The sequence below is a fragment of the Petromyzon marinus genome, chromosome 6 (genome assembly GCF_048934315.1).
Source record: "Petromyzon marinus isolate PM22_M1 ecotype Great Lakes invasive population chromosome 6, UKy_Petmar_22M1.pri1.0, whole genome shotgun sequence".
Classification (NCBI taxonomy): Eukaryota; Metazoa; Chordata; class Hyperoartia; order Petromyzontiformes; family Petromyzontidae; genus Petromyzon; species Petromyzon marinus.
In genome coordinates, this window is record NC_133672.1 from 4022568 (window position 1) to 4046354 (window position 23787).

At 44.2% G+C, this 23787-nt stretch overlaps 1 protein-coding gene across 10 annotated transcripts in view; it reads left to right on the plus strand.

Moving 5' to 3' along the window:
* The window catches only part of LOC116939645 (ral GTPase-activating protein subunit alpha-1-like), a 142336-nt gene that overhangs the window by 106673 nt on the left and 11876 nt on the right, over positions 1-23787 (plus strand). The gene's annotated exons all lie outside the window — the stretch shown is intronic.

Below are 23787 nucleotides of genomic sequence, written 5' to 3' on the forward strand. Positions count from 1 at the left end.
GTACCGCATGAATATAATATTTTCTTGTTTGACGTTGGACTGCTCATGCTGTTGTTTTTTCTTTTTTTTTGGGGTGGGTGGGGGGGGATGGAGGCAGGAAGGATTTCCATTTGCACAGGAACGGAGTAAATATTGCGGAGGACTTTGGAAGGTCCCTGCTTCGGTATTGTCTCAATTGCTCGTGTATTTGCGTTACAGAGTTTTGTGCAAAACCTTGCACAAAGACAGTAGGTTCCCTAATGTCACCTTGGTCAGGCACTGCATCATGTGTGTCTGATTGCAGGTAGATATTGATTGTGTTCGAATTAGGTTTGCGCTGAAAAGGCTTACACGCCAGTTTTACTGAAAGCGGCTTCAAGCTTTTAGTCTAATTGTCTAAAAGAAAAACCCTCCCCACTTAGCATTAAACATATAACCTCCATTCATTCGCATAAAGATTTGTGGTAGAATGGATAATACATACACGTTGTTTCCAGTGCTAGGGGGAACTTTGACAAATAATTACCAGCACTCACAGACTGATTTTCAGAATGCAACATTATAAGGTTTCTCTTACAAGCTTCTGTTTGTATTAATACGTATTATATAATTTAAAACGCGCTCGACAACCATGTAGCTTCAACGGATATAGGTTTTCTTTGCTAAATCATTTTATTTATCCCTCCTTTGAGACATGAACACTATCGTTTGGTTTTCACCAGGTGGCAAAATGATGGTGTCATTCATTCACTCATTCATTCTACAGCAGTCTCGTTGGGAAAAAAACCCCCATTAATTCATATACCACATTGGTTGTAGTTTATAATTCGTTCAGAACAATTGTCCTCAAAATCATTTTGCAAATGGATTTCCACAGAGGCCAGTCTCAACATTGCTGTGCGCCACAGAGGCAGTGTTAATTTATGATGGCTTTAGTTTAATCCGATATTTCACAAACATTTGATCCAAAGCCAGGTGTTGATCCACCCTCACTTCATTCATTCCCTCAAGCAGCCAGTACCACGGTCCTTCCAGAACCTTAGCCTGTGTGGGGATGGTGGCGGGCGGGGGGGGGTTGTCTTTTATAGAGTGCTGCTGACCTATGGGCAAGAGTGTAACGTGCAGGATTCGTCATAATTAACCCTCGCGGGGGGAGTTGGCCGCAGTGAGACCGGGAGAATTGTGAGCTCGAACGTAGAAGTGCACTTGTAATTAAGAGTTTAATTGCGAGCCAGTTCGTTTAAGGTAGTGTGACCTTTCTCATGCTTACTCACAGGGGGATCATTGCCATGCCGTATCTTGTCAAAGGGCGTAATGCTCTTGCACGACAAATTCCCTTTACGGTGGCAATTAAAGGCGTTACTTTTTGTTGGTTGTTTAAGCCTTCGAATATCAAGGCCCTGTTTTGAATGCAAGCGCAAGACGCTCCGCGTGGCGGCACTTGAGATTTTAGCGAGTGTGAGGTTAAGGGACGTCTCATTCATTCCGTATTTGTTTCACTCGTGTACAACGGTTTTGAACATTTATCTCGAGCAGGTGTTTGCATCCTAATGACTTCATGGTTTATATGTAATTGTATAGATTTTTATATATGTATGGCTAATGGTAAAAAATATGGGTATTGTATATACATTTGTTTTTTTTTAGTATCACATATATTCTATATTAAGAAATTAATATTAGAGAGCACTGGTAGGATTAACTAGAATGCTACAACTAGTATTTAAACATGTTTACCTGACTGTTTTATGTGGACAAAAAACAAATCATTTTTTATATAGTTATATTTCGTGAATCGATCATGCTTTCGAACAGCATGTTGCAGCATAATCTGCAATATCAAATAAATAATCAAGTAGGCGCTTCATTTTATCAAACATCAAAGATGTTAATTGCACAGCGGTATCATGCCACTTCTTGGAAAATTACTCGAAAAAACACTTTTTTTTTTCAATTACATTCTGGGGGGAGGGTGGGCGAGGCTATTTCGTTTTTTATTCTTTTAAAGGCAAATCTCTTGTTGTGAGAATGCTGCTCAGGTCGGAGAAGCTCTGCGAGTGAGTCATTGTGGAGGACTTTCTATGAGGGTAGGAGTGCAAATTAGGGGCTAAAATTACATCGATTAAAGCTCTTTCTATTTTTTTGGGCACTTTCTGGAACTCGTTTCCCCGTGATTTCTGAGATTGGGCTCGCTCCCGCCTCGGCCAGCGGCAGCTTTTTTCTTCTCACAGCGGCTCTCTGCGGCTTCTTTTTCTCCAGTCGAGCGTGAAAATTTCAATTAGCGCAGCGCTGGTTTTGCTCGGAATTAACGGGTGCTTTCAGCTCGCTGCTACTCACACAGATGTTCTTTCAAGCCTCAACGCATCACCGGCCGGGCCTGGGGCCGGGAGGTTGTGTGGGCGGCGGTGGGGGGGGGGGGGGGGTGGTTGGCGGGGTGGAGGCAGCAGTGGTAGCGGCGGGGCGTGTTACACGAAGCGGTGGTGGTACGGTGGATGGGTGGATTTTGAGGGTACGAGGGAAAGAGGGTGGTGGTGGGGGGGGGGGGCACTATCTGGAGCATTGTCTTGTCGGCTCTTGTTCCGTGGCAGGGATTCGTACGGCTTTTGTTGTGCCGGGCGGCGGTGCGCATGGAGATAAGAGAATGCTCGGGTATGAGCAGGCTGAGAGCAACAATGTGACGGAGGTTATCAGCTGTGCGCAGAGCCTTGTATTGTGCGAGTTACCTTGAGGCTTTCTTACAAATGGGCCCGCCGAGCACGCTTTAATAACACCAACACAAATAACACCATTGAAATGTGGGATAAATTACACCATTTAAAATATGAATTAATTTGTATTCTTCACTGACAAAAGACTTTTGGTTAATACGCTGTATGATGTTCATCTCAAAAGCTGCTTTTGAAATCCGATCCCCAAAGCGAAATGCTTTTTGTGAGTAGAGAGCAAGATACATTGATTTTAAATGTATATATATACTTATACCTAAAGGATATGTCACGATTGCATGTCCTTGTTCAAATACTAAAGTAATTGGTGTTTATTCATCTACTTTTGTTTTATGAAGCTTTCGTTCTGTAACAATATATAATTAATTTCAGCTTTTGTTTGTCATGCTTGCAGCATTGGTAAATATCACAACAATAGACAACATTTATGAGTGATGTTTTTGTGAGGTTATTGCTAAACGTATTTCCATTTTAAATGTATTCATTTGTAAGTCCATTACGAGCGATGCGGCGTGGGGGGCGGGGGGGGGGGGGGTGGCACCTACACCCATAAAACCCCAAGAACATTTGTCCAAACTCTGTGTGCTATCCGCCGACTCGCGTTCTGAGAGGCTGTGCCGTGCGTTCTTCAGCGCGCGTGCCGGAGAACGCACGGCGGCGACCCTATTAACGCGCGTTGCGGAGCCGTACGCGGACGCCACTACGAAAACCGACGCGGAGAGTACAGTGTCGGGCGTTGTTGTTGTTGTTGTTGTTATGGTGCCGCTCTCGTGTGATCCGGCACTGTGGAGGTGCAGGTTTGAGTCTTGCAATCGTGTACAGATTGCAAGACTCAAACCACCCCCCCCCCCCCCCCCCCCCCCCCCCCCCCCCCCCCGTGGGCTGTGAGCTGGTTAGGAGAGACAGTCACAATAACTGTGTTATGTTAACCTATGTGTGCAGACTTTTTGAGCATTATCACCTGTCCTGATTTATTCCTGTGAACTCATGTTGCAAAACCTTGTAAGTGGCCGCACATCCCAGAAGCTGGACTCTCACCAAACGATCTTGAATTCTCGGTCTGCTTATTATATTGCGCGCTTATTTTGTGACTTATATTCTTTACAATGATGCGCATCGTTATTTTGAGACACGGCGAGGCTTCTGTGGACAACGAAATGTCATGATTATCATGATTATTAAATGTACCCCACGTATGGATCAAAAATGTTACGTCTGTATGAAATGGCAGAACCAACGTGTATGGTATGTATGAAGGATTGGAGAGGTCTCCTGCAGTGATGTCATTTTACACCTTTCCACATCAGAGGGAAAGCATTTGCAAGAGACTGACCTTAATTTCTGGGTCAGGTGGTCTTTTATTTCCTATCCACTTGTTGACGCTGTCAATTTCTTTTTTTTCCCCCACCCAAACTCGTCATGAAATGTGTTCTGGCGACAGTTTGCCTACTCGTAAGAGGCGGCATCGGCCGCTCGCTCCCCATCAACATGCTCCGATTTACCTACTCGTAAATGTGTTTTTTTTCCTCTCTGAAAGAACTCCTGTAGCACTTGCAAGAGCAGACGGCGACTGCCTCAGACATTACTTGCTTAAGCGAGGACGTTCATTGAGCGAAAACCTGAATCTGAATTATTTTGCAATGCAAGGCAATATCTCCCCCAACTCTTTGTTTGCACCAGCACCCGAATGCGCTGTAGAACTTATGTAGAATTTCCCAGCAACCTTCACCAGCCTGCGCTGACCAGACTGGTGAAGTTTGGTCAAATATCCCTTGCGGGTCCCACTAAGCGTGGTGAGGCCCTCATCCAGCAGTAGATTGAGAACCCAAGCTGTGCCTGTACAAATGCATTGTTTTAACGTTGCAGTTTTTTTTTAAACACTCGTTTGTTGTGACCCATCGTTTGCTAAAGCACGTCCAGCCCTCCTGTTTCTAGACTCTTATGATAATCGTTATTATTAGAGTGCAACAATCCGATGAGCTATGAAGATCTTTTTGACAGTTGTTCGATAGGGGCGGATCAGCATGTTACAACAAAACAAACCAGCGAAAAGGGAAGGAAATCGCTTAAAATAAATAAATAAACTGTACAAATTGCATGAGTACATAAATGCCTGCCGATTTTTCAACACAAGGCAAGCTTGGACAAAGGCAGAAAAAAACAACATTAAAAACAGTCCCAGACCACACGAAGACAACACACACAGTAGACCCTCAATAAAATCGCACATTAAAATTGAACGTATCGATACACAGGTAAGGATCAAAGTAACAAATCACGTTGGCAAATGTGGTTGTATCCAGAACTAATCTTCTGGTGAAACGTCGTACTCGAATTGTAAATGTTGTGGGTTTACTCTCCAACAAACCGGTGTGCTGAACTGGTAACGAATTGCCATGTTTTGTTTTACGTGACAAACCTTACTAATTGGCTGTATCGGGTGGTGGCAGGCTTAACGACGCATTTATATTTACGCGATCCAACCCAAAACCCTCTATTATGAACTAATCTTCTCCTTCAGGATGTTTTTCGAAGGAAGATTTACGATGCTTGGGGAGAACACGTGTTTCTGAAGAGTCGATTTGGCACGGTACCATAATTGACAAAATGCCGCTTCCATAAATGTACAAAAGCACTGAGCAGAGCCGCTTTTTTCGTGTCATTCTCGAAGCTCCAGGTGGCTGAACTTAAACCCACCTCAACGTCCCCCCCATCAACGCCCTCCCAGGCATTCTGTGCACTTCTATCCTGCATGCTGCTCTACACTGGATGGGCCAATCAATGGATTTAATTCACACACACGTTCATGCTGGTAATGTTGCACTCTTTTGTGGCAAGGATTTTTTTTAATATATATATGTATAGGGAAAGAGAGAGATTTGGTCTGAGCCGAAGAGTAACATTTTGCGTTTGTCCGATTGAGTAAGGAAAATATAATTTGCAGAATTTGCATGAATTGATTCCCAGTTTCATTGCTCGTTACGTTTGCCAACCTCGAAAGACAAACGTGTAAAGAGACTGAGCAGAAGAATAAGGACACAACAAAGATAATAGAACTAGTGTCTAAAGTAAGTGCATACACAACTTTCACGCTGTTTTGAAATGTCAAAATAATATAATTTAAATAACTTTAAAAAAGCTGGAAGGGTTTTTTTTTGTGTCCTGAAGACCATTATGCGTTTGGTTATTATTTAATGAGGGAAATTCTGCGTCTTGCAACACGGTAATCAAAGCCAAACTTTTCATTTACTTTAGCTTTTTTTTATATATATATACAGTGAGGGAAAAAAGTATTTGATCCCCTGCTGATTTTGTACGTTTGCCCACTGACAAAGAAATGATCAGTCTATAATTTTAATGGTAGGTTTATTTGAACAGAGACAGAATAACAACAACAAAATCCAGAAAAAGGCATGTCAAAAATGTTATATTGATTTGCATTTTAATGAGGGAAATAAGTATTTGACCCCCTCTCAATCAGAAAGATTTCTGGCTCCCAAGTGTCTTTTATACAGGTAACGAGCTGAGATTAGGAGCACACTCTTAAAGGGAGTGCTCCTAATCTCAGCTTGTTACCTGTATAAAAGACACCTGTCCACAGAAGCAATCAATCAATCAGATTCCAAACTCTGCACCATGGCGAAGACCAAAGAGCTCTCCAAGGATATCAGGGACAAGATTGTAGACCTACACAAGGCTGGAATGGGCTACAAGACCATTGCCAAGCAGCATGGTGAGAAGGTGACAACAGTTGGTGCGATTATTCGCAAATGGAAGAAACACGAAAGAACTGTCAATCTCCTTCGACCTGGGGCTCCATGCAAGATCTCACCTCGTGGAGTTGCAATGATCATGAGAACGGTGAGGAATCAGCCCAGAACTACACTGGAGGATCTTGTCAATGATCTCAAGGTAGCTGGGACCATAGTCACCAAGAAAACAATTGGTAACACACTACACCGTGAAGGACTGAAATCCTGCAGCGCCCGCAAGGTCCCCCTGCTCAAGAAAGCACATATACATGCCCGTCTGAAGTTTGCCAATGAACATCTGAATGATTCAGAGGACAACTGGGTGAAAGTGTTATGGTCAGATGAGACCAAAATGGAGCTCTTTGGCATCAACTCAACTCGCCGTGTTTGGAGGAGGAGGAATGCTGCCTATGACCCCAAGAACACCATCCCCACCGTCAAACATGGAGGTGGAAGCATTATGCTTTGGGGGTGTTTTTCTGCTAAGGGGACAGGACAACTTCACCGCATCAAAGGGACGATGGGGCCATGTACCGTTAAATCTTGGGTGAGAACCTCCTTCCCTCAGCCAGGGCATTGAAAATGGGTCTTGGATGGATATTCTAGCATGACAATGACCCAAAACACACGGCCAAGGGAACAAAGGAGTGCCTCAAGAAGAAGCACATTAAGGTCCTGGAGTGGCCTAGCCAGTCTCCAGACCTTAATCCAATAGAAAATCTGTGGAGGGAGCTGAATGTTCGAGTTGCCAAACGTCAGCCTCGAAACCTTAATGACTTGGAGAAGATCTGCAAAGAGGAGTGGGACAAAATCCCTCCTGAGATGTGTGCAAACCTGGTGGCCAACTACAAGAAACGTCTGACCTCTGTGATTGCCAACAAGGGTTTTGCCACCAAGTACTAAGTCATGTTTTGCAGAGGGGTCAAATACGTATTTCCCTCATTAATATGCAAATCAATTTATAACATTTTTGACATGCGTTTTTCTGGATTTTTTGTTGTTATTCTGTCTCTCACTGTTCAAATAAACCTACCATTAAAATTATAGACTGATCATTTCTTTGTCAGTGGGCAAACGTACAAAATCAGCAGGGGATCAAATACTTTTTTCCCTCACTGTACTCTGATACACATTAGTCACTTATCCCTGGCATTTGAAGCTGGAATGTCTGTTTTAATTGGAAATACATCCATAAAAAATAATCGGCGTAATATACACTTTTTAGAGTGCATTGCCACGCAGGTTTGGTTCATGCAAAGTATATGTTTTAATTTATATAAAATATATATGACGAGGACAATTATTCACTTCCACATTAGTAAGTGAATGAAATTATAGTTTCACTTCAGTCATCGGCTAGTCTTTGTTTAATATAATTATAAAATGGAAAGTGAAAAGGTTTGACATTTTCAAAAGTAACTTACAAAATATGAGTCGATGCACTTGCCCCAACAATCTGTTAAGGTTATACGGGGGGTCTTTGTCTTTTTTTGGCACGATACAAAGAATCACTGCTGTGTTGCACTGAATTGTCACAATTGGGGATCAAACTTAGATTCATTAATCCGTTCTATTTTATCCCCCTTGTTACCGTCTCATATTTATTATTGTTAATGTCTATAATCTTTTAGAACCCCCTTTAACCTAAATGTAACACTACTATATCATTTGCATACACTTTACAAGCATTGTAAATAATTGATTCTATCACGTGCGCACACAACTTTGGTGCATTTATCACAAAGTGCAAACATTCACTTTGATTTGTGCATTGTTACTTGCCATGTCAGTGTGTACAATGCAGTGTCACCGACTACCATTCGATTGCATCGCGGAACACTGTCCTAGGTGCTGAATCTGCACCCATGGATTGTGATCTCTGTTTTGTACTGGGGGCAACATTTATATTTAGTCAATGTGTTTTAATAATTAGCATTATTGTGCCGTGGTTCCATTTCTATGACACCCCAGATATGTTTCTTGACAAAGGCTGCATACAGTTGAATATTAAAGTGGTAATCTGTGCTTTTTGTTGCTCTTTTGCCAACATGTATATGAAAGCTAATTTTTCAGAAAGGTCTAAGGCATTTTTGTGTACTTGGAATGCAGAGTACTGAAATAGTTTTTTGACTTCAGCTCTGCGTTTTGCATTCAGCAAAGTATAAAGCTGAATCTTCGTGCTCCACTTTTTACAACCATCAACAACCTTGCTCAGTGTAATGCAGGCAGAGCTGGTAGCCCAAAGATTTTATTTTTCAAATATAATTATACATTTTTTCAACCTGCTCAAATAAATGCCATTAAAAAATCCCTTGACCAAAAACCAGGTATTCAGAATTGGTGTGTTTACATCAATTATGCATTGCAATATTAACTGATAAAATCCACATGTATTAGATTAAAGTAAAAATTGTCTGCAAATGTGTCCAAAAATATCCCAAATGTTTATTTTGTGCCAATACACAAGATTTGTAGGTTGGTGGGAATAATATTAGTGAGGCCTCTTGTTTCAATTTTTATCTCGGGTACAAATCAACACCAAAGGGCTCTGCCGACACGACATAAGGAGATAAGAATGTCTCATCGGAGATGTATCTTGCTGTGAGTGTGCTGAAACCGACGGTCATGTGCATCTTCATGCTCTCCAAGCCAATTCGTTTCTGAGGATAATGCCCACAATTCCAAAAAGAGAGGGGGATAGAGAGAAAAAAAACCCTCCAGCGGCGTTCCATTCCCAGCCACAATCCATCGCCCTTCGTTTGTCAAATGGCATTAATGGCATATACAGAGCAGCACCCAGTAATTAATGTTTAAAGCTGTAAACAGATTTTGTGCTGCTGATGGTTATTGTGCTGCCGCTGGCTTTGTTGCTTGCTTTGACTGCCATCCACTGCTGTTACATGGCTGGAGAAAGTCATTAAAATTTCATACCAGCTGACGGCACCTTTTTCCAGGCCCCGCTTCCCCATCTGCTACTTCAGATTAGTCGGTTGGGGGAGTTGCGGAGGTTGGGAGGGGGAAGCGCAGCGCTCGTACCGTCGCTCGCTCGCTCGCTCGCTCGCCCGCTCGCTCGGGTGGGTAGGGGGGTTCGCGTGGAACATTTTTTTTTTCCCCGCGTCTGCTAAGCGCTCGGGACGGGCCTGGGCCCGGTGCTTCGGCTTCTCGCGGAGGGGAAGGTTTTCACATGGGAGCTGCCTCGCCCCTCGGCGTCTGACTCTGGGCTGATAACCGCGCCACAAAGGCCCGCGGCCAAGCCTTGACATATGGCGGGGCCTGATTGCGGGGCTTGGGACGCCCAGTGGCTCCTCCTGCGTGCGTTGTCCCCCCCGAACAGGGGGGGGGCGGGGGGGAGAAGTCGGGGTGGCGGTGGCATGGGCACGGTTTTCGAGGGGCGCACCCCCTCGTTATTGTCTCCGCGCGGGGGGACCCATTCTTTCGGAGCACGAAATGGATCGCTGTCCGTGTGAGAATGTGCGCGAGGGGCTCTTCACAGCCCGCGCTTGTAGTTGGACACGGAGGACAATGGAGTGGCTGCTGGCAACATTAATTGCCTCTGTTGAGTTTTTTTGTAGCTCTTTTTTTCAAGGACGGCGCTCCCTTTTATTCCCCCTTTGCATCGCTACTCTTTGCCTTGCTGGCTCCGCACATTGTCATTGAACTGAGAAATGTGAAGTCTAATATGATTTGAGGCCTCTTTCACGGAGGCTGTGTATTATTTGTAAAGCCAGGTTTTTGTTTTTTGTTCAGACACATTTCAGATGTACCCGCATTAGTCTCTGTTCTTCGGGTGTGATCGCTTTCATGCAGAATATAACTGAGGACTAGTAACAAACCAAAAAGTGCCTTTTGTTTTCACTCAATAAGTGAATATAACATATGAAGCCATATACTATATGTATAACAGTGGCCTTCGCCCAGCAATAGGTTGATCATGGCTGATAATGACGACGAGGATGATATTACTGCAAAGAGCAGAGTCAATTGACAGGGCCAGGCACCTTTACAAATAACACCTCTTAATTAGGCTTTCAGAAATATACAAAAAATGTATTGCTTAAAGATTACATATGTTCAATTCAAGTTTTTTTGTGTGGTATGGTATCAATGCAAATATTACATCTAGATGTTACACCCATGTGTACTGTTTTCAGTATGAAGTACGCACACGTGCTCTCAAATGCACACGTATCACGTGGCCAAGGGCTATTTACATTCAAACGACCATAGAGTTTCACTCATCGCCTGATTATTGCGCCAAATCGTTTCCTAAAATTCCGCAAATCTATGTAGTGGAAATAAAAATCTAAGGCACAGCCACTGTTGACTTCCCACAAAGGGATCTTCATTTTATCTACCTCAGAGTGGAATCAGAATCGGAATCTTTCTGAATCTTTGTTTATCCTTGAAGAAACCTAATGATTTTATTTTTTACACCTGGTGAAGATCGCTTGTGTTGCGGTCGAAACGTCGTGATTGATTTATTTTAATATAATTTTATGGTATTCCTACATATGTGACCTTACCACAAAAAACCAATGAGTAAACCCAATGAACTTTGGAGCTCTTTTTGACAGATGTCAAGTAGGGGTCAACAAGTTACTACAACAATAAACAATGCAACAAACTATAGGAGTGTAAAGTATAGGAAAGGTAAGCAAATCACTAACAATAAGTACGTAAAGTAGTAAAAAGTATGTAACTTCAAATTGCATAAGTACAGCAATGCCCAAGCTTGGACAAGACTGCAAAACAACAGCAAGAACAGTCCCATACCACACCAAGAGAACACACACAGTCCCTCAAAATTGCACATTAAATTTTCACTATCGATACATGAGTAAGGATGAAAGTTACAAATCACATTTTGCAAATGCAGTCGCGTGTCCAGCACTAACCGAAGGGTTTTAGTCAGCCACAATCATGGATTTGAACTGACAACCCCCACATTGTGAGTCACGGCCTCCGACCTCTGACCGTTGCTCCCACCCAGCTGGATGCAACGTCACACCTACCCAACGCCGCTCTTTGTGCACAGATACCACGGGCAACCACCTGATACCTCCGGTACCTTGTTTGCTGAAGCTGTCAGTAACCAGCTGCAGTGTGGTGAACTGTGCGTGCTTGTATGGTGGCACTGCTGACGTCTTTGTCAAGTGGTCGATAGATTTGTTTTTATTGCCCGCTTGCTTGCCTTGTATGCCATTTAAATTCTCGTTAGGTGACGTTCTCATTTAGAATAGTGTGTCTACCGTGCCTTTTTTTTTCTACGAAAAATAGAACGCCATTTCTCTTCCGTGTCATTCGGTTCCCATGGAGTCCCATGTAATCTGACCGACTGCATGCAGACTTAGAGACTGGCACGGTGTATGCTGTCAGGTGCTTTATACCCACAAAGAAAAAAGGGCCATGAGAGGTGTTAGACGTTTAGATACACAAACACCCGTAAAAGCCTTATGATGATGATTATTATTCGCGTTTTAAATAGCCAACCTCCTATGGGGTGCGTGTTGAAATTCGGTTCACATCGTTGATTGCATGCGTGAATGTTTTGATAAGCGTTACCCTATGTTACAGTGTGCTCATATTTCTTGATCGAGACGAAAAAAATATGCCCAGTATAGCCTTAGCAGACTGTTGGTGCAACTGCTGTTCGCGAGTAGCACTTATGAAGGCCAGCACGGCACAAGAGGGGGTGGGTGGCCAGCACCACGCCCGACTGCCTTTGTCTTCCCAGTGGCGATGTTTACTACACACCGCACCAGGTAATTATTTGAGGGTGAGTCGATCTAGGGGAAGCCCAGGACCATTTCAGATAATCGTCGCCGGTGTTGGCCGTGAGCGTGAATCAATCTCTGGTTGCCAGGTTCGTAGCGCAGAGCGCGAACCGCTACACAACAACAACAACAACCGCCATTCGCCACTAAGTGGCGGTGACATCACCACGACGCTTGTGCCAGGCCATGTGCACCTTGAGGCCACGTGAAGTGTCGAGGTCACGGGGCAGACCCAGGTGCCACGAGTCGACTGACTGAGATGACTGAGATGACTGGCTGATGCACCACCTGTGCCCCCTACTGTGCCAACCTGCTGTGCTTTAGCCACCCGGCGCTCCGCTCGTTGTTGTGAGTGTCGCTCCTCCGCCCTCCGTTGTTGTTGGAGGGCGTCTGCCTCCAACTGCCCACTAGCGTCCTTCACGAGCCTCCTCCACAGGCCGATCTTGACACCGCTGGTACCAGTCATCGGCAAGTCCACTCAGCTCCACGTCCTCCTGTACCACATCACTCCATCTCTTCTCTAGCCCGTGCCGCGCCTGTTTAGCCCCCTTGATCCAGCTGAACAAAAGCTGTTTCGGCATGCAGTGACTGGGCATGCAGGCTACATGACCCAGCCAACGCAGCCTTGCCCGCCGGAGGAGCTCACCGATGGGACCTTGCCCAGATCTTTCAAAGATTTGTGAGCTCACACAATCCAGCCTGGTTAAACCCAGGATGGATCGTAGGCAGGCTACATAATCAGTTACTTGTTCACACACGTCAGTGTCATTGCAAATGTCAGTGCACATGTTACACTGGCACTTAACAAGGAATAGGTCTTTAAAATATTTAACAGGTGTAAATGTTACATTTCATTTTTTTATTTTAGTATTTACACTTAATCTCGGGACAATCTTTTCACATCAATGTCCATCAAAGCACTGTCGAGGTCCAAAATTCCTGCTTAGCTTCTGAGATTTTAGCAGACGGGATGCATTCAGAGGAATTGAGTTACACGTGCTGACTGTGGCAGCTTGTGTATGGAATCCCACTGGCACGATTCGATGCACTTACTATAAGCTGGAATATTCAACATCGATCGATTCATGAATGCATGACGAAACCACTATTGAACATTGAGGCGTGATTACTTGCATTAATATTGCAGCTTTTACTTCACGTTTCATTATCTTTGCTTTTCTACATTATGATACACATGGGGCAGTTGAAATCAGGCAACTTCACAGTCACAATGCCATTCATTCTAACCATACAAACGGAATATCACGTCGAAGGTAATTTTCCGTAGCTGAGCAAGAAATAGCAGGGCCTGCACTCCTTACATTTTTCCCATTTTTTTTCTCTAAAGTGTCTTGAGGTGCGCGTCCTTAACATCACGGCACTGCCCAGTGGCCCAAGCGAAGGCTTCCATCGCTTCAACGTGATATGCGAAGCCCATCGCTCCCTTGGCTTGCTGGCTGGCTGGCTTGCTCACATTAGCCAGCTGAGCAGTCGCACAGATCTGCACTGCCCTCTGTGTCCAATGCAGGGTGCTGGAGAAGGGCTGGGCCCCGCCTTGGCCTGTTTGCGCCCCGCATTGTGAATCTCTTGAGTATATTCACTGCAATTACTCTTGACATCAAAGTCGATGCTAATAACCACGTACATTATTCTCAGGTATTGTTTCTCTCTTTGTGTTTACTCAAGATGCCCCTCTCAAATGACACCTGCCACAATGTTTTTTTTATCCTGGCTGCTAAGGCAATTTTTTTTTATATAATCACGGTTGTAGAGCTCTGGGTCCAAAGGCCCAAATCGCCAAGTGACCAGCAATACAACAGCACTATTGAGGGCGAAAGAGATAATCAGGATTACCCTTCTTAGTCAATGTCGGTGATGGGCAGGAATGCCAAAGTGGGGGCAGTATAAAGGAATAAGTTTTGTGTCCTGTATTGTGGTGGTTTAATACAGTATGGACAAGGCGAAACGGTGATTTAACAACCGTGCCATGGTACCCTGCTTAACAGAGGCGTAACAATGCATCACTTGATCAACCAATGCCTCTCCATGATACATGCATCGAATCACTCGTGTAAAAAATTAACGTGATTTTATTTGCATGTTGTGTGTGAATCCCAGCACCAACTCGTGCCGCCTACATTCACCACGCTTTCACCATCATCATCATCACTGTCAGCCATGCTCAATCCACTGCTGGATCGCAAGCTTCCCAAGCCTCTGTTATCCTTCATTGTCCAGCAATGTCACCACATTGTGAGAAAAAATAGATATATTCTTGAATCGAATATTCACCCAGAGTTGCTACAATTTATTGAATCACCCGGGTGGGTGGGAGGGATGGGAGGTGGTGGTGGACTGGGGGGGAATGTTAACCACTTGGCTCACGGTGTTAGTATTTAAATGCTAAATATGTGTTGTGATTGGATCACACAATGCCTGCACAATATGGGTTTCTATATCAGCTCTCTGGTAATATTGTACCCCACTCGGCTTTTCTAAACCTCTCCGGTGCCTTTCATGACTGCGTGTTGCTCGACACGACGTCCCGACGTTTCGCTCCACGAACTGGAAGCTTCTTTAGGAAGTGAGTAATGAAGACATTTTCTGAAGAAGCTTCCGGCGAAACGTCGGACGCCGTGCCAAGCAGCACGCGGTACGACCTGGAAAGCACATCGGAGAGCTGTGCACCGCACAACCGTCAACAGCACCTGTAAAAAGCCGGGCTGTAATCAGAGAACAGAAATGAGAGCTTTGGAAGCAGATTTCTCTGCGAACGATTGTAAACCTTTAAAGGCAGACATTGATAATATAATATAATCGATGCTTGTGTCTATATTTCGCAATGTACGCGTGTTTCCTTCGTGATTTTTCACCCGGTTTTATGTTTCACTTGCTTGGCTCAGTCTGAAGCTGCTGTAAACAAGATTAAGGCTGCATTAGACACAAACTCCTAACCACAGATCTTCCCATTGTACACAAAACTTTTTTTTTGCCGGCGAGTCTCATTCGTGGCATAGAAATTGCAATGGAATAGACAAATGAAATGGGAACGCATTACACTCCGTGGCACATCGAGGCAAAACGGAATAATAAAAAAGCATCTAGTTTCGACTATAAGATGTTGCCCACCTGCTTGCAATTATTTTTTTTTCTGTCAAAAGTAGTAAGTGCCCTTGTTAAACAAAGTGGATGCTTTGCCAATATGATATTTTGATGTAAATGTTGTCCTGTATGAGGTTTCATTGGAAACGGGATCTTATGTCATTGCGTGTAAGTGGTAATTTGAGGGATTCGTCAAGTCCCAGATGCTTCAGAGGTGTGTGTGTGCGTGCGTGTGCAGCCATAAGAATTAGCATTGGCTGAAAGGAGGTTGGTAAAATTTGCAATGTGTTGAATACCTGGGATGAAAGAGAGAAGGTCGCTTGCCTCTTGATGAGGCTTTTTGAAATGCTAAACGCGCCGTGTCGTGCTGCGAATGAATAACTCACGCACGTGTGTGATAACATTTTCATTTAAATTTTAATTTGTCGCAGATGCCTTCCGGTAATTTTTTTTTTACATTTTGGTCTAAGTGGTCAGTAGCCAGGGCTCTTTACAAATTATGGTTGTATTTTTTCTGTATTCTTTTCCCCCAACCATAGGATTTCAAAAGATTTATTTTATACTGCCTAATGCAATTACGGTTTTGTGGATAAATATATAATTTAATAGTGAGCCTAGATAGGATTGCCCTCGGAGGGAAATTAAACACTCTGCATTTTTTTTTATTTCCACTGCCTAGGATGAAATATTCTATTAGTTTTGAGACAAAAGCTGATAGATCCATTGGACGTCGACTGATATGTCACTCATTACGAGCCGTATATGTGCAGGCTATTTGGAATGTGCTATGAGAGCATGTGCCCTTTTGAAAATGAAGGTATAAAGGGACCGTTCCAATCCATAGGCATTTATAGGAATACGTTGCAGCTGTGACTCAGAAGTAGTATTGAAATAAAAACGAGAACTATGTTTCGGGCACATCGTTGGGAATAATTTAGACCAAATCACGTAAAATTGCGCGACCATGACGATAGGTCTAAGGCAGTGGTTCTTAACCTGGGGTGCACATAGCCCCTGGGGTAGGTATGCGAGATGCCCATTCGGGGGGTGCGAGACATGGCCAGATTGTTGTACAAGGTAAATAATCGAATCACAAATTAAGCACGTAAGTGTACACAACTACTTTGTTTCATCAAACCCTATCCATTTATGAACATACAATTATTTTACGATTGAGAAGCAAAGGGGTTCAAAGCTGCAGTAAAGGTTAAGAACCACTGCTCTAAACCCACACAATTGTTTATCAATAAAGGTCCGTTTTACCTAATTGTGTCCTGAAGGTCTGCATTCCGATATTACCTTCATGAACTTGACTGTCCGTCGCCAATTTCACCGATCGGCGGGTCGCTTCCGTGAAGTTTCATTCAGCATCCCCACATTGGGACAAGGCCCGAGTGCGATTCGAGCCCGAGGCGCCGTGTATTACCCCGCTTGTGCGGTGGCTCGTGTAATCCGTTAAAGCTTACCTCGTTACGGCGGGAGCACCCGTCGTCGTCGTCCTCGTCGTGGTGGTGGTGGTGGTTGTGTAATCGCAGACACACCGGCAAACGTGGAGAGAAAGGCGAGACACCGGGAATTTTGTCAACAACCACCACCTGTCGATTTCTCCCTCCAGGATCGTGGAGGAATCTCACGTTACACCGGCCGTCAGACCTCGGCCCCTGGTCGGACGTTAAACTGATTTACTTTTTGGTACTTGCAGATCCTCCTCGCCCTGACGCTGATTGGAACGACTTTATTAACGGGGGAGGGGTGGGGGGGGGTGTTCAGAGGCCCAGGTAACGAGTGGCTATTAAAATTGAGTCTACCTTCCGTGTCCACGGCTTGCTCGCCAAGTTGCTGTTCTGAAGACGTCCTGTGCGGTCTCTTAGGAAGACGCACGCGCTGGATGTGACAACCAAGCTTTGAATGACCTAAATCCTGGGTGCGGGGGGGGGAGTTGACTCTCAGCCCATCATTTCTCCGGGGACTATTCAATGAGTGCCACTTTGTGGGGAGGTCGCCAGTGGTTTTCCTGGGTATGGACTTGCCCCCACCATAGGAATGAGGAATTTCCACCACAGGCTTAGGGCTGTATGCAGGACCTGAGCGTCGTACTCAATGCTAATTTGAACAAAACATCGCTTAGACATTTTCTCTCTATTGTGCAAACTGTGTTTTTCTCATGAAAGTGTGACTCCTAAAAAATAGTTGGAGTAAATTTGAAAAAAAAAATGTTGAGGAAAAGATGTTTGCTGTTACCAGGCTCGCGACAGCTGTTGTGGCAGCAGATTTTCCGGCGCTCTTGAAGAACGACCCCACGCTAGACCCTCGAATTCATCTCTGCTCCCTGACGACGCAGCGAGCGAGATCTACCGAACGCCCCCCCCCCCTCTCTCTCGTTTGTGGCCCTTCTCTTGTCCACCGCCGTTGGATTCGTTTTGCACAAGCGGTTTTTGTTCGTGCCGAACTAATGTAGCCCTCAGACGATTAGCTCACAGAACGATTCACCATCACGAAAAAATAAATAAAACGCTCGACAGAATCGTCAAGAACACTGTGGCCTTAAAATAACAAAAATATAAATAGGCGACGTTTTGGGCATCGGCCCTTCTCCATAGCGTATAAACTTCACCGTCACGTCTGCGATATCATAAAGTGTCGACACAGCGCTAAATAGATGGTAAATAAGTGTCTCTTTGAGAATTTAATATCTAGTTCCTGGCTATTGGGAAGAGTAACGGGACTGTCCCTACTGGCGGAGCCAGGGGGGGTGGGGTGGCACGTGCCCCCCCAATGATCCGATCGAAATCCCTAATTTCGATCGGATCATTGGGGTTTATTAGTAATAAATCGGCATTTTGCGACCCCCCCACTGCCACTGTGCAGCATATTATTACGTGCCAGGGACTCTATGAGATGATAGGACAATAGTCTGAGTCCATAATTGGCAATAAGTAACGGCAAAGCAGTTATAAGTGACTCACATAATTGTGCGCAGTTGCGTATACAGAGTCCACGACTTCCCTGAAGGCATTCACCTTCACACAACGCGGTTCGAATTCGACCCTCAATCGATGGCTGCGCCATTGCCGCATACGCGTCAAATAAAAAGCAAGGGACAAGTCCTTACTAACAACTCTTCTATCATTTTTCATTGCTGGAGGGGTTGCCCCCCCTACCTGAAAATCCTGGCTCCGTCATTGACTGTCCCATGACGTTTGAGTGGACGTGCAGTGTAGGGCACAGTGCGAGGTGTTGGGTTGTGGATGCGTTCTCTTGCAACGTTTCATAAGGACCACTGACCTAAACTATTCGGATGTGGTCTTATTATAAAGCGATGCGCCTCCAGCAATCCTCAGGTGAACTGCACCCTATTTATAGAAACTATACATTGGTTTCAGGGCTGCCCATTGTCCCTTGCCTTTGGAGTTGCGAGTGTTTTGCTTCAGGAGGATCGGTTAATGTGTTCAAATACTTTCCATTGTCCCTTTTGGACAAAAGTACAAAGGCAAAAAATGGTCCGCTCTGAAAAGCATTTATATATCAAATTTCAGAGAGCGTCTTAATTGAAAAGGTACTCGCCTTATTATTTTCAAAGTTGGAGTTCTGAACTGATGCTAAATGTGCCAGCATTAATATGGAAATCCATCTAGAGTCGTCTATGGCTTGAATATATTAATTTTTAACACTTTTATACATGCCATTTATGGGCCTTACTCGTAAATTGGTTGTATTCATTGTAAAAAAGAAATGGCAATTACAAGTTGGCCGTCAGTGTTGCAAAACGTTTATAATTGTTCCAACTTGTTAATACTGAGGTGTATTTATGAAGTATCATCAGACCGAGACAGAAATATTCTTATTTTGACCATCAACAGCCATGATCATTCACTGCTGGATGACAGCTTCCCCATCGCTAATCTCATCGCTGTATCTCTGTGGTGGGCATCCTCCCTGGCGTGTTCCCCTTCGTTCGGTTTGCCATTACGTTCTCCTATTCTAGATTTAAAGCTTTCGTGACTGCTAGGATCCATACTCTTTGGTTCTATTGGGTTGCGAGGTGTTCCTGCAGAGGACTGCTTACATTTCTTACGTCTCTGCGATCCAACGTGTTCCTGTTTATTTCTCTCTCTCTCTCTCGTTGTAATACCCAATCTTTGTCTCCTGATGTGCCTTTGTATTTTTCGATTTTTATTTGTTACATTTTCTTTGGCAACGTCAAGGTTGCTTGATCCATGTTCATAGGCAGGTCTTGCGCACCGATGTACAATGATTTCATTGGACGGAGTGGTGGCGTAGTGCTTATAAACCTCGAGGTTCCCCAAGTTCCACTGCATGGCTGACGTCGGTGGCGAGTGATATCTGAACCGGTCCTGGGGTCGCCCCCTCCCTATCTATCCCCCTTCCACTAACCCACCCACTTTGTTCAGCATGGCGAAGTGTGGTCAAACTACCCCGCCCGTGACCGACATAGCATGGGGGGATACCTCAATCCAGCAGTTGATTGACAGCGAGCTGTAAACAAATTATTTGCTTATTTGATGGAAAATCCTCAAGAAAAAATTAAAGAATGTAAAAATTGCACATTGACATTACATTTTGTTCCCATTTTTGCACAATGCAACAGCACTTATCGGCCTCAGTCTAGCTAAAGCACTAATTAAAAATTCGGCATTTTACTTTTGAAAACATTTTGATTTAAAGCTTTCGTGACTGCAGGGATTCATATTCTTGGTTCTTTCGGTAAAGTCACGTAGAAGGGAAATAATAAAATAATAAAAATATAAAACAATAAAATTATCACGACATTTCGACTGCAACACAAGCAATCATCATCAGGTGTGAAAACCACAGCAAGAAAAAAGCACCTATCGGCCTCAGTCTAGTGAAAACCACAGCAAGAAAATGTTCTTGCTGTGGTTTTCACACCTGATGATGATTGCTTGTGTTGCAGTCGAAACGTCGTGAGAATTTTATTGTTTTATATTTTTATTATTTTATTGTTTCCCTTCAACGTGACTTTACCGAAAGAACCAAGAATACATAATTAGAAAACATTGTTAATGCGTGTTTCGTTTATCGTAAAAAAAAATATTTTTTTTTCTCCGGGGAAAGGGAAAAAATAAAATCTATGCGGATAATTCTTCACAGCCGCGACGGTTAGCACTCACACTGGGTCTGGAGGACTTTCTGGACCGCGTTCCAATGACTTTCATGCCGTTGTTAAGAATAACTGTTGTAATTGCCCACCTGTCTCCGCCAAACGCACACGCAGCATGAAAGCCCACGTCTTGTGTGGGGGGATGGAAGTCGGGGCCAGTTTGGAGGGGTGGGTGGGTTGAGAGGTGGTGCCCAGCAACTCAGACCCCCCCCCGCAACCTCCGCCTTACTCCCTACGCTAATCACTCACCTACGTCCCCGCGGCCCAATTAACGGCGGCTCTGTGGCGCTGTGACCGGCCAGACCCGGCGGCACGCCCTTCGCACCACCCTCCCCCACACACGCCCGCCCGCCTCCGTCGGCGTGGCCGGGCGCTGTTGGAATTATCCCGCAGATTGGAATCCATTAACCTTTGCCGCTCTTTGCGTGCCACGGTGAGGATGATTGGGCTGGGTGGGGGGCATTGCATGGAAAGGTGCATTCTCCTGGAGGAGGGATGGTACATTTTTGGATGATTTTTCTCGCACACTATTTCTTTTTTTAGTCGTTCAAGCGGTAGTCGTAGCCTATTAATAATTAATTCCTCGGGAAATTATCAAGTGCCAGAATGGACTGATGTGTGGGATTGGTAATGGGTAAAAGGACCATGTTTGAGGGGGTTTTCGAGGGGAGGGGGAAAGATTCATCCTGAGAATATTCTCATTTGTAAAAGGAACACAAATATTGTGCGTATGAGAGAATTTTAAAAATGTAAGTAATGCAAAACCACGATATATCTTGCGAGCTCCGAGTAGGGGCGGTGGGGGGGTACCACCGCTGTAAATATTGTAACGGCAACAGTGATGCTGACCCGAGTAACAATGACGAGAATTTGTTCATCTCCCAACGCTGTGAAAAGCCAGATTTTTTTTCTTCCTTTCAGTTGCCGGTGCTGTTTGCTTTCCGCTAACCGAATGTTTGCAATTTAGGATAAAAGGACACCTGCCAATGTTTACCTGTCCTGTTAAGCAGCCAGTGCTTCGTCCGCTGTAGCGTACAAAAACAGATGTTACTATTTGCCTATGCGATGGAAACATTTACTCCGATGACGCTTGTATAATTTTGAAGGCATTAAAACCCCTTGGTCACCTTTTCCATTAAAACGAATGTGGGTGGCGCTTGGTTAAATCGGTGCATTGGGACGTGTGGCTGTTATTGTTGTTTTAATCGTCAAATTATTTTACAATTCAGCACCATCGGCCATGGTCAATCCACTGCTGGATGACTGCCTCCTCAAGCTGCGGCTTAATGTAAATTATATGATGTTTTTTTGCCGTGCGTGTCTTTTTGGCTTGTAAAAATAGTCCGTAGAAATTTGTTTACATTTTTTTCTCGATGGCAAATGAAGCCGTGCCTAATTGTGTTAAATTTATATTCGTGGATTTTTTTTCTTTCTTTCGGTGTTTATTCAAAATAAAGGTTTTGTTAATCGTTAATTAACATTGTAAAATTTCAATTTTCTCATTTTATGAAAACATTTACAAAGCCTTTGTTTGCAGAAGTCGGGTGCTCCCTGGTTACAGATGGACTATTTCAACAACTATTTCACGAAAGAGAATTCCAACGACATTTCCTCTGTTGCAAATGCAGTAAAATTGTAGGAGTGTATTGGAAACAAAAAAAGGTTACGGCACTAATATAACATTTCGTCCCATTCCTAATGTGCACAGTAACGCGGCCCACGCGCTGGTCAGCAACGCGTGCGCTGTGCGCTGAGCTGGAAGTGTGGCGGTGGAGGTGAGGTAACCCTGTTTTTTGAGATAAATAACCATATTTATGAATTAAAAAAAAAAACACGGTTCACAATAATGAATTGTTTTTGCCTATAAAGTGTATGGGGTTTTTTTGCGGTTGAACCTGCGCGCAGCAGCGCAGCTTATTTAACTTCATTCACTCGCGATTGTATTGCGGTTATTAAGCTCCCCCACCACCACCACCTCCGTGCAAGAGAATAAGCTTAAGGCGGCAATGAACGTCGAACCCGTTTGGTGTGTGTGTGTACGTACGTGCGCGCGCCATTGTGCGGGCGAATTCGCACTTGGGTGAGTCACTTACCAGGGCGGAAATTACCGGGCACAGCGGAGGGGAGCGCGCAGCAACAAAAAAAAACAGCAACGGGGAGAGTTTAAAAAGACTTGTTTGCACAGGGGAGTGTGCACGAGGCACACGGGGGGGTGGGGTGGGGGTGGGGGGTATGAGATTACTCGCAGCCCCTCGTGTCTGACAGTCTATCCCCAGAGCTGTTCCGTTCATCCTGGCGCGTGCGCGAGAGGGCGATTGCGTGCGTGCGTGCGAGCTTTGTTAGTGTGCCGTGCCATAGGCTTTTACATCGTAAGTTAGGAGCTCATTTGACGAGAGACCTCTCTGATCATCGGCTCCGTGAAGTGGGAGAGCGCGGGGAGGGGTGTCTCGCAGCTCTTACTCGTTTGTTGTTGTTGTTGTTTGTTTGTATCGCTACACGTTCATTTAGAATTTGATGCAAAGTAACCGGTGTTCTGTCCAAACCCCCCATGTGCGTGTGTAATGCTGTATTGTTCCCTAGCATATTAATGATAACATTTGCATAGCAAAGCGGATGAGTGCTGCTAAAGCGCTGTAGAGTAAAACAAAAAATACTATTCTTGGTTCTTTCGGTTAAGTCACGTAGAAGGGAAAAAATAAAATAATAAAATATATAAAGCAATAAAATTATCACGACGTTTCGACTGCAACACAAGCAATCATCATCAGGTGTGAAAACCACAGCAAGACATTTTTTAAAAAGTGGCGTTTTTTTTCAAATTGTCTTGCTGTGGTTTTCACACCTGATGATGATTGCTTGTGTTGCAGTCGAAACGTCGTGAGAATTGTATTGTTTTATATTTTTATTATTTAATTGTTTCCCTTCTACGTGACTTTACCGAAAGAACCAATAATATGAATCCCTGCAGTCACGAAAGCTTTAAATCAAAATTCAAAAAATAGTAAACAAAGATGACCCGGTTCTTTGTCTTCTCAGTAGCCTCACGGATGTGAAATGTTCTAAACATATTGTGAGAGAACGTATTGTCCAGTTATTTTATTTGACGTTCAATTGTGAACGTTATTTTACTGAATATGCATGATTCAGATCAATACAGTTATGAACAAAAAAGTTCCAATATAAATGGTACTTTGGCAGTAAACGAATTTATTTCATGCATATAGTTCACAATTTTCTCAGATCCCCAGAACTTTTGTATAAAATTATTGCAGCACAAATATTTGGTGGAGAGCGCTTGCGCAGTGGTTAGG